The sequence below is a fragment of the Trichogramma pretiosum genome, unplaced genomic scaffold (genome assembly GCF_000599845.2).
Source record: "Trichogramma pretiosum strain Unisexual culture from Peru unplaced genomic scaffold, Tpre_2.0 scaffold42, whole genome shotgun sequence".
Classification (NCBI taxonomy): Eukaryota; Metazoa; Arthropoda; class Insecta; order Hymenoptera; family Trichogrammatidae; genus Trichogramma; species Trichogramma pretiosum.
In genome coordinates, this window is record NW_019641653.1 from 103,831 (window position 1) to 116,097 (window position 12,267).

The window sequence follows — 12,267 nt, forward strand, 5'->3', positions numbered from 1 at the left end:
CCGGCTAGGCAGCGGCTGCAGTCATGAGGTCACGATTATATATATACGTGTGCTCCGACGAATTTCTCAGCGCGTGCAAATAAAATAGCATGGAACAGCTATTCGGCTTTTTTTCAACGGTTAACGCATTTAATCATATCATCAAAAGTGCGATTAGTGTCAAATACAGCAGGAGTTTGGATATTTCATTGCGAAAAAATGTATTTAAATAACTTGGAGAGGGAACTGTTTTGCCTAAAATAATTATGTATAATGACAAGCAGGTCAAGAAAATTTTTTTCTTTCTTTCCAGCTTTTTCCAGATTATTCCGGATTCTAATGGTTGACTCTATCAAGGAAAGTAATCTATTAACGTTGTGACTGTATATTTATAGATTTTTCTTTGGCCACTTATTTGTCACCTTTGACTTTAATCACTTGTCCAATATGACCCCTTTTTTCTTTTCATTTGGTCAGCAATTATCCTGGGCAATATTCACCTGTCGAATAATCTCTCTACCTTTGATACGCAGTGTTAACGAACCTTTCTGAACCCTCGGAATAAAATTCAATGAACTACATGTCACTACGTGTCACAGATGCGAGGGAGACGAAAAAAGCGATCCACAAGGTGCTAGCGAGACGCAGATAAGATTTTTCACGCAAACAGACTACAAAGATGAAAGGAGGGCCGCATCGTCTTCCATAAGGCCGTATAATATTGCTGTTACAAGCATTTCTAAAAGTTGTCCCATTCCAAGCTTCTCACACCGTGGTTTTGCGTTGATATTCAAGAGCACGCAGCACATCATAAGTGACTATGTTATTCCCTCCATACACACAAGCGCTTTAAATGTATCAAAACAGGCGGCAATTTATATACTACACGATCGATGTTCGAGAGCTCCGCACGATCGAGCGCGTGAAGCTTATACGAATATAACGCGGTATGTAGCATGCGAGATCGCTTATATGCAACAAAGTGTAACGGCGGCACACGTGTGCGCAGCTTTCGCGTGTTAACAATCGCTTACGCTGAATCTCCAAGTAACCCATTGCAGCAGCGACCATGTGTTATCATTATTACGCTTAACCTCGTGTGTATGTGCACTTATATATTTGTGCGCACACACTTAGTTCGGAGTTTTATTTTACTCTCTTTTCTTTCCTTTCGCTTGTGCAATTGGGTTATTGCGTGCAGTAATGACAGAGGAGGAGCGAGCTTGCGCGGCAATGATTATTTTCGCATGTTTTCTTACATAAAATCACGCGCACAAAACGAACGTACTGCACAGCTATAAAAAGTATACAGCCTGAATTAATTTTATGCTTGATAAAGTGTATACGTGGCTATACTATAGCGGCTTAAGTTAGCAATAATGTTTAAGCTTTCATCCGCGAGCTTTCACTCCATCAGTGAAAAGCTCGCGTTTTATTCGTGCAATTTATTTACATAAATTTCGTTCGTTCGTCGCAAAAATGAAGACTGATCGATCGACGTGCATTGCGTACGTTGCATTGTTTTTTTTTTTTTTTACTTTATTACAAACTATTATATCATAAATAAATGAATAAATCATAAAAATGAAAAAATTATAGTAATTTTCGATACAAGTGCCATAAGTAACACTTTTTGGCACGGCGTAGTTTAGGGCCCGAGCGCAGCGAGGGTCCTAATAGCTGGGCCGAAAAGTGTCCCCTATGGCCCGAGTATCGAACTAGTACATTATGAAACAGTGGCATAAGTAGCAGATTATGGCACGGCAGAGTAAAGCGCCCGAGCGCAGCGAGGGTGCTTCTGCCGTGCTCATAATGTGCTACTTATGACACGTGTACAATATACTTTTTTATAGTACTGTGCAAAGTTCACATTTATGCCCCCTTTTCCGAGTTATAAGTCGCACATTCTGGTACCGCGGAGTGAGGTTAGCGCACGAGCGCAGCGAGTGCGATAGGCGCGACGCGGTGCCAGAATGTGCGACTTATACCACCGAAAAGCGTGCCTTAAATGTGAACTTAAGACACGCAGTGCTATAAAATATTTAAAATTTTTTGTTGTAACTATCGGAAACATTGGTTTGGCATAAATTCGGTCATTTAAAATCATCTTCAGAAATTCTGAAAAAATTTTAGGATGTTTCTGAATTAATTTTAAATATCTTTGGTTCTATAAACTTTGATTTTAAACTCAATAGTTATCGCGTGAAAAATTATACATACTAACTTGTAAATGTATACACACATGAACGAGTTGAGCCCGAGTTAAGCCCGCGCCACGATGCGCAATGGTTATAATCAGTGATCTAGCGCATTCATCAAGAGGTACAGATCGTCTTGCGCATTAGTGTCAAAAATTGATGCGACTCCACTCGATCGATAGTTCGTGATTTCACCGGTACGTGGCTATGACACGTTTTTATATCGAAACTCGCAAGTGAAACACAAAAGTTTGGCTCTTAAGAAGTGAGGCAATTTGACCGAAAAGACAAGATCATACTTCACAGGATCATTTCTGTAGTGTATCTTCACAGACTCTCTACCCAAAGTAGGAGTCGATGCAGCCACGAGGATGAGACGTGGCTGCCCATTCTGAGCGTGAGGCTGGCGGCCTCGAGCTTCCCATTGCGGAGGCTCGGCCTGCCAACGATGATCGTTCACCTCTGGGTTTCATACCCAGAGGGATGGATGGGTAGCTGTCTGAGTGGTTATGCTTATAATAATTCAAAAATAATTCAAATACCTCGTGCGCCACAAGCATACGTGGAAGTTTGCAAAGGCTATACTAGTGTTTTATTGAAATTCAAAAGTATGTGTAATGGAAATTCGTATCGATGTTGATACTTATTTTATCAAAAGGGCGGTAGGGCTATTTTTAACGACATTTATGAATTTATCCTAAAAGAAATGTATCGTATATTTACAATGAACAATATAGAGAGTTTAATTAAATTTTTTTTTATTTTGTTGAAGTTTTATTTTTAACTGTTATTCTACAAGGATGTGCCCTTATTGAGAAGGATAAAAAGAGACTTTCAATAATTTTTTCATACGTTTCAATTATAAAAAATGGTATGAAAAGTGTTGCACCCAATAAATACACTCCCGAACAAAATAGAAAAATATTTTACAAAGCGCCTATATGCCGACGATTATCGCGCTCGAGCTCGTTCGGATGGACGCTCATTTTTCACGGCTTCACTCCTCACACTGAAGGGGCACAGATATTTTTAATTACAGACGCGGGTATACGAAAAAAAAATAAAATAAAAGGTGCATAGCTATAATATATAGGTGCAGCAGTTAATACGAAGTCTCGTTTAACGATCAAATCTGCCGTAATGTAACGGCTCTGCCCGAATGAAAGCGCACGAGCTCGTGGGGGGCCCCGGTACATAAAAGATGCTTTAAGATGGAGTTCGTTTATCTCGCACATTACTTATATATCAGATCAAGGTGTAGGGTGTGGGTGTGTGCATGTATATGGTACTATATACTGCATACGGAGGAGAGCCGGGCGCACGCGTACAAAAGAGAGTGGCAGCAAGTCGAGTACACACTTGTCACGGGCCAGTGAATCGTACAGCGGGTACTTGAAAATAGCTACGTATACACTTGCTTTAATGAAGAGCTTTCTCTCTCTTTCGTGCCGTTGCCGCTACCGTAGAGCAGTAGGTATAGCTTCTTCGAGCACGCGACGCGTGTATTAATTTCGCTAGTCTTTGGAATTTCATAAGACAGCGAGAGAGTCAGATGTACAGCAGGTTTTTTTCATTCAAATCGATATGGATGGCTTATTCGCGTATTCTCTTGCTAATTTTACAAATGGAAGTGCGATACGCCGTCAGGAAATTCGACTTGCGCTCGAGCGATTGTGTTGCACCAATGTTCACCGCGAACTTTTAATTTCGAAAAAATTCTTCCACCGCAGATTGAAACTATATATAATTTTGATTCCAATGCTTACAATTCTAGAAGATCTTGGGGTTACTTTTAAAGATTAACTATGCTTCCATTTTTGTTGGTTGAAGTATTAAAAATAACTAATATCCAAAGTGGATAAATTTTTAACCACAATCACTAATGATAAAATAGTTTTAAAATATAATTAACACTATATATTTCAAAAAGGAATTAAAACGTAAAGCAGTTAAACGTTAAATACCACTCATAGAGAGTACTTGGGACAGAGCGAATAGCTCATTGTTAAAGCACTACTCTACGTTCACAAGTCAATAGGCCATGGCGTCGATAGTTAAAGTCTATTTTCCCGCTCCATTTTAAATGGCAATTAGCAATATTAAAAATACCAATAACGCTAAAAAAATTAAAAATCTTTTTCTTTCTCGACGAATAACTCCGTATAGACGAAAGAATGTGCACCAATTATCGTAAAAAAATAATCTCAATATTTCTATAAATATAAACCCGCAAGAGGCGTCGACCGCACAAGCTTTCGAGCAGTGAAAACGTTAATCGTTTCGACGACAAATTATGACGTATATACCGTAAACAAGTCACATTCACAATGACGACATTATCACGCGATACGACGAGGCGTGAAAAATGAGGAGCAATGAGCGAAACAGTAGTTTGCGGGGAAAGCTCGTTACCATGGGCGAAGGATGACACATACACACATATACAATAGGCACGAGCCAGATTAGGAGAACAAAGTACAGGCATAGGTTCCTCGTCCTCTCGGCACTTGCTTGCTAGCTTGGCACGGAATGGAGCTCTGGCGCCAGCTTCTCCACACGCGCAACAATACCGCAAGCTCGAGCAATGAAGCTTACACAACTATATAGTAGTGTGTGTATACAAGATATATAACATCTGCGCGCTTGAAGACAATATACTGTACGAACGAGGGTGAGGAGGGGGTGAAAGGCGACAGCTGTTGAGCTCATTAATTACGCTAATGAACTGTCGATAACTTAGCTGTATATGCACGTTTGGCGGAAAACAATGGCCATACCGAGAGTTGCTCCAGCAACTTTTTCTTTGCGTCTTGATCACATAAATATCGACGGTATACGCATTATTATATACACTCGATGCTTGCGCAATTCCGCAGAACGTAAATGAAAGCATCTGCAGAGTCAATAAAATATTATCAAGTTATGCGCCGATGGCAATTTTGACGACACGATTCGGTCGAATATTGCATTCTACGACCTGTATTTAATTTGCTCGATCCGAGGTATTATTTTGATTCATCTAAATAACGCAGTTGCGTTATGGGTTTGAAGTTCTAATAAAGCGTGCGTGCCTGTCCGAAGTGCAGCATTGTTGCTGTATCAACCATTTCGTGCGCAAATCAAAAGTCGATTAAACGATCTCGAGAGCATGCGAGAATTGCACCTGAAAAAATCCATGGTCGATTATTGCGAGATCAGCACACGCATCTGTGTGTCCTAATTGTCGATTAAGTTCTCGGGTAAAGCTAGCAATTTGCACACGAGCAAATACTCGGGGCGCTGTAAGCTCTCAAGCTCTTGGCACACGTGGTGAATTGTTGCGTGTACGAACTTGATAAGGCATTCATCAGCATCATAATATATTATGGTACACAACGCACCATGCGTACATATTCGGAGTGGAGACCTCTATAGGGCGAAGACGCGCAGCTCACTCTCGCTCTCGGCACGATTTTACTTTATTATGGTTAGCCACAGCGCGCGGATGGGGAAAGGAAGTTGCGATTATGTACGACTCGAGCCTCGCGAGTGGATAACGCGTAGAATGGAACTGCGAGGGATTGCAACCGAACTCGTGACTTTGATTCTTTCGGCTGAGACGTTGTATATATGCATGAGAACAAAGAGAAAGCGCTTCACATATATATATATATATATATATATGTGCCTAGTTTCCTGATTTATAATACCACGTGCGCGGTGGTGGCGTCATTTTTTATCTCGCAAACGCACGCACATACACATCGAGGGTTCCGAAGGAAAGACTAGAGAAAAGTTTCGCAGCTGCTCGGGCACGAGCTCGAAGGAAGATTTTCGATGAATTTTTATGAGAGCCGCCTCAAAGCTTTTTCGGTTATATGCAAGATTATCTGCCTCGTCACTGAGGCTATGGGTGCCTTTTTTCCAGCCAATGGATATAAAGCATTGCGGGAAAACGTTAAATAAATCATTCGCAAGCTGCCTTGGCAAAATAACTATGTATCCCTGGAATTTTGTGACTATCGATTCGAGCTAATGTATCCTGTCATTTTGTGATAAATCCGTAAAATTAGAGTAGAGTAAAATATCGTATCAAATATTAACAAAACATTCTTAATTTTTTACTGAGCTACTTATAAGTCCTACAGCTAATTCATTGAAAATTAATTCATGCATACAATAGAAAAAGATGCCTTACATATTTTGCGAAAACTAGTTAGTACAATGATTCATCGATCTGACTCGCAGTTTCTTCCACGAACTCGCACGCACATGTAGACGCTTTTCGTGAAGTCGAGAGGGCTTGATTTATCGAAATCTTGTTCGGCAGAAAAGTTTCACCTTAGAGTTAGCCTTGGTTCAAAGGACCGATTTATCGAAGGGGTAAACTTTGTTCCTGTAGCTAAGAGTGGACTATTGATATGCGCTCATCGTACATCATATACGTAAGATAAACTCAAAGTGAAAATTTATGCCTTCGGGTTTTCTTAAAAAAAAAAAAAATTCTTCAATGGCCACCGGGCTACGCCCCGAGACAGGCAACTTTCTTCAGATCATTTATTTTATCAGTTTTTCGGGTCAAAGTTCGGAAGATTTCAGGAATTTGTGATAATTGCATTTTTCTCACGAACAATTGGGAACACACACAAACCCAAACGTGTAGTGCACAGCTGAGCAAAAAAGCTCAGCGTACCTGCAATCGAAAAGTTTCACGATAAGACGGAGAGAAGATAGTTTAGTACACAAGCCACGTTCAACTTGAACTGATATCATCAACACACATACATCTACAGAATTAAAAAAACGAAATGCGGGTCTTGAAAGCTGCGAGTAACCTATATGACGCTATGCTTATAGCTTAGTGAATGAAAATTTTTCATATGAGTTTCATAGAGTTTTCTTTTTTTTATTAACATAGAACATTTCATAAATCTTGAATTAAAGACTTCCTTTTTTCAGCGGTAAATTAAAAGTTGATTGGGAAATGGTAATCATACTAGAAGATGTTGAAAATGCATTCTTTATCTCAAGCCTCGCTAACTTTTCTCCCAACTACAAAGTGAGCTCAGAGAGAATAATTAACAAATTTGGAACTTTCACACCTAAAAGCGAGCTCACTTTATGAAAAAGCTTTGCTTGAAACCGAAAGACGACCAAAATTTCGTAATTAATGTCTCTACGAAAAGTTTTGTAATGAAAATTAACTCGCAATATGAAGCCAATGTACAGCTTAAAAAACTTTATCGTTCAAAGTTCTCTAGAGAAGTTACAGCGTCTGGACAGTAGCTTGAGATCTGGATATTATTTCGATTGTTACGCATCAACTGCGCAAACACACCCAATTCACGGCGTTCGGTTGGCGGAATCTATAATTGCTGGACTCGACAAGACAATAATTGCCTTTTCCTATTCGACAAGTACAAAACAATTAGAACTGCGTCCGAACAACACCAAAATCTCTAATATTGGAATTTAACAGCATTCAAGATAAAGCTGCCGGCAGAGAGTTCGACTATTGCCAACCACAAGGCAGCAAAATTTCAAAGCATTAGCTGACTATGTCGTTAAAATTATTAAAAAATTCGAGTACTTCGAAGTACACCACACCAATATATAAAATACAGATATATGTTAACCCGAATAAGTACCCGAGTTTTCTAGAGCGCGAAAAATCTCATCGAAATATTTCTCCAAGTATTTCTCAGGTAAGGAAAAAAGACGTACATTTTTTCGTCGGTTTTAAAGGCAATGATAAACAGTATCGCGTGCGGTATATAAGCTCGGGCGGAAAAACGCCACAGCTTACTCGAACTTTTCTCATTGCCCTTTCTCAGTTACCGCCCGCCGCGATGTTTTTATAATCACTCGTAAAAAAGTGAGCGCCAAGTTTCTGGCTCCTGTAAGTTTTTTTTGCGCGACGATAACATTGACAACGATATATAAGTATACTTTCGTGTCTGCACGTCTCACTTCGACCCCTCGAGGTGTACTGAAATTTCTCATCCTATATATTTTGCAGTCGCAAAAAAAGTGAATCGTCAATTGCGGCCAATAGAAAAGTTGAGAATCGCAAGAGATAAAAAGAATCATTGCTTTAATCAAAACTTTTATAAGATTCAGAGTTCTTGACGGATGATTTATGAAAATTTTCAAGGATCCTATTGCAAATTTTTTTATAGTTGAAATAAACAACATTACAATTGATTCGATTCGCATGGAAAATGCAAGAATATCATAAGAATGTACTTCTCATTCAGCCTGAAAGCCGTACTCGATTGACAACTTTGATAGATATTACAACTGTACTAGCTGCGTGTAAGATTTCACAATCTATCGTACTATCGAATAAAACTTTGTGTAAAACATCATAGCATGTAGGACACTTTTTCGACGACGTCAAGAATCATCAAAGTTATCGATATTTTGCCCCTGTCGCGAGTGGGATGAAGTTTATACGACGATATATAGAAAACATTTTCTTTTGTTCGAGAGAAAAGAGAATTTTGTAGTCGTTAAAAGATATTACAGTTTTTCAACGTATACCTTTCATCCTCATACACTTTGAAGAAAAGATAATATTCTCGTGCTGTAGGTCAACGAGTGTGTGCAACGAGTGTGTGTCATATCTTAACATTATGTACGAGTACACTGTCCAATTAAACGCGAGGCAATGAGAAATTTTGAATAGAGTAAATTTGAATAATCCGTCGAGACTATAGAAAAAAAAAACAATTCAGCTTGAACAAAGCCTCGGAAACATAATTAGAGATATTCATCGCGACGACGGAAATTTATTTGCTCGTTTGACGCCCATTAATCACGCGAGGAAATATAAACGATAAGCCTCGTACAACACGAATAGTCGTCGTCGCGCTTATATACACATACACACAATCAGAAGGATGAATGTACACGTGTATGCGGTGCACACACAGAGCAGCGTCGCACGTCTGAAACTCCGAAAAGCTTATAGCGGCTCGCAGTGTACGCGTCTCGACGCCGTTCGTCGTCGTCGTCGCCGTCGTCGTTAAACATATCTACACACACAAGTCGAGGTACAAGTGCCAACGGTGTCATCGCGAGCTCGATGCGCTCGAGTGCGTGTATCTGCGTGTATACGCGAGATAGAATGTGTACACGAGCAAGCGCACACAAGGCGATATAAAGGCTTGCTTCACTCGAATTGTTATACACATACTAACGCGCGTATCAAACGCTGTGTGCACGAATTCACATTGTGCGCAACTCTGTATAGCCGCGCGGACAGCGACGTTTTTCGCGCTCTCTGAGAAGTTGAGCGTCCCCGTTGCATTGTCTCGTCTGAGCTACCGCCGCAAAGCGAATTATTAACCTGACATTAGTGCGGACTCGCGTATACCGAAGCAGCTGACATCGCTCAAAGTCGAGAGGGACAGAGAGATTTTTCGCGTAAAACTAGCTCGGCTTTCGGCGTGCGTACGTAACAGCTCGCGTCAACTTGCACCGACCGCAAGCCTTACCATCACATGCGGTGACTAGAACGAAAAAAAGAAGAAGAAGAGAAAAAAAGTGGTACGCGAAAACTTCACATCTCTGGTGAATGGATGTCATCCAGCGTCGCGCGCCCCTTATAACTATTGTTACGTACTTAATGCGACTATAATGTCGAGCACGAGCGAAAAAAGGTAAGAAAATGTTCGAAGACAAGTTTCGAGCTCACACCGCGCTAGAGCTCCCCTCCCCTGCTATTATTATAATGTGGACAGTGTATATAAGTATCTGTATGTTATTCACGCGAGCAGCAGAATACGCGTCGAAGTTACACACATGCCTCGCATCTCTGGGCTTCTCTCTTTCTCTCTCTTTCTCTCTCACTTCTTCGCTAGGTGTTCCCGGCTGCCCCACTTCCAACTTCTGCGTTGCCCGTATTATAATATATTTTTTGTTTAACATTTTTGACAAGACATATTTTTTCATATTCGTACGACGATTAAGCAATTTCTTCTGATTATTACACCAAAAAAATTGATAACATTCTTTTGTGCTTTATTCGTGCGCTCTCAACTACCATTCAGAGGGGCGGAAGCGAGGATCTAAGCATTTTGAAAAATAGCTATCATCTTAATATCCTATTGATAGGGGAGAGTTTGATTTTTAGGCTTGTTAGATACTATATCAGAACACAATTAAATGATTGAGATTAACGCTAAACTTAGTCGCAGTATATAGTAAACACTCGCCTGAATTTCACGCGAGTTTACGTATCGCTATCTGGCGTTATAAATTGTAAAAATTTACCCTAGAGTGTCGGTAGTGTAGAAAATGTACGCAAAACTAATAATTATATTATACGAACCGATCAAGTTTCTTAAATTCAAATAAATATTTATTTTTCGCTTCGACGATTAATTGATTTAATTTGTCACAGTAAAAAAAATAACACGTCTAAAGTGACAAATTATTGCAAAATAAAATATTTCACAAAACTTTGCGCAGCATCTCAAATTCGTATATTGAGCTACTTTAAAATATTCAGCTCATTACTTTTGCGGCGCGTACATAAGCACCCGTGCAGAAGCTATATACGGGCGCAATAGTACGCTGATCTCTTCGTCATCGTCAGATCGTCTTCGTCACAGCTGATGATCGTCGCAACGTCCGTGATGATAGCCGCCGCGTGAGTTTTCTTCTCTCTGCGCGTCCGTCCAATTCCGTCGCCGCACACGCCAGAAATTTTGATTCCTCGTGACATTTCTATCGTTTGCTCGCTTGCCTAACGTACACACATCCACGAGTGGGAGATGAAAAGCAAAAAGATAAGGTGACAATGCTGCGATGTGCGCTGTCTATATATGGGAACATGCAGACGGAAACGTATAATACGGACGGATGTGATGAAAAAAAAATAATAAGCAAAAACTACAAATTGTGTAACACGCGTCAAACGTGTGTGTATATTAACTATTTAGGAGCGGACGCGAACAGTTATGCTCGGAGATTTGACTTATTATTTCAACGGAATTATGAAACACTCACTATGTGTATGTGTTTTGAAAATGAAAGAAATAGATTTTTTCAAGCGTTCCGGAACTTTTAGGCGTGATTTATTAATGGATTCACCATCATCTCGTATTACTCGTAATGTACTCGTCACTGGCAAATTTTCTGCACAATTAAATAATTCTATAACTCCGTTTGAGAGTTAAATTAAAAACTAAAAAAATTTGAAAATAAATCCAATTATTAACGTTGGAGTCGCCGCATTATAGTTTCTCGAAGAGCCGCGGAGCTTCATTACCGCGTGCGAAAGAAATGAGATTGTCGCGCTGCAGGTATATTAGCATGGGAAGTGGCTTATATATCTAGCAGCTGAGCGTGGCAATAATTTCTAGTGGACTATACAGCTATAGAGAGGGAGAGAGAGAGAGAGAGAGAGACCCGCTGGCCCCGATCAGGCAAATTTCTGCCAAGAAAATTTCGCGCCGCAGTTATATTTGTCTCTACTGGCGGATAAACGCGTTCGTCTGTGCAGCTCTGTATGCACTGCTTGCTGCTACCACTGCTTGCCGCTGCTCGCGCGCGACACAACTTTCCTCCTCTCGTTTTCTTCTTTTTTCGCTCGTGCGTCTCTCTTATATAGGATTTGGCGCTGGCTCGCGTTCTTATCTCTTCTCTCGTTACTTTGTATAGCCGCTCAATTGATTTGCCTAATACTTATTAACGCACCGCTCGCGAATTATAGCTTGCCGCACAAAAGTCAGAGGTTTTGAAGAGCGATTGCGAAACACGTGTGCAGCGCGCGTCTCAAGCTCCGAAACGAGGAATATATACGCGCCACACGGCGGCGGCACAGCTATGTTGTAGCTGTAGCCAGTAGCTCACGCGCCCCGAAGTCTCTTACTCGAAATGACGTTTTTGGGCCAATTGTGCCAAGACAATAGATATTAATAGACAAACGCATGTGTATGTGCGCGCGTCGAAAGATATTTTCTCGTTTGATACCGAGACTTTGCGCGCGCCGGGCCACACAAAAACTCGCACCTATATTATTGTGTAGCCGAATCGCTGTGTGCACAGCTTCAAGTACCAGCACATTTTCGTAGTATGTTTTGAATTTCAATGTTTATTTTTC

At 40.5% G+C, this 12,267-nt stretch overlaps 1 protein-coding gene and 1 non-coding gene across 4 annotated transcripts in view; one reads left to right on the top strand and one right to left on the bottom strand.

Annotated features, from left to right (window-relative positions):
- The window catches only part of LOC106651945 (sodium/calcium exchanger 3), a 96,394-nt gene that overhangs the window by 77,229 nt on the left and 6,898 nt on the right, over window positions 1–12,267 (bottom strand). The gene's annotated exons all lie outside the window — the stretch shown is intronic.
- Window positions 2,467–2,685, top strand: LOC111693920. The gene has a single exon (XR_002763528.1). It is a non-coding gene; the product is annotated as a small nucleolar RNA U3 (small nucleolar RNA).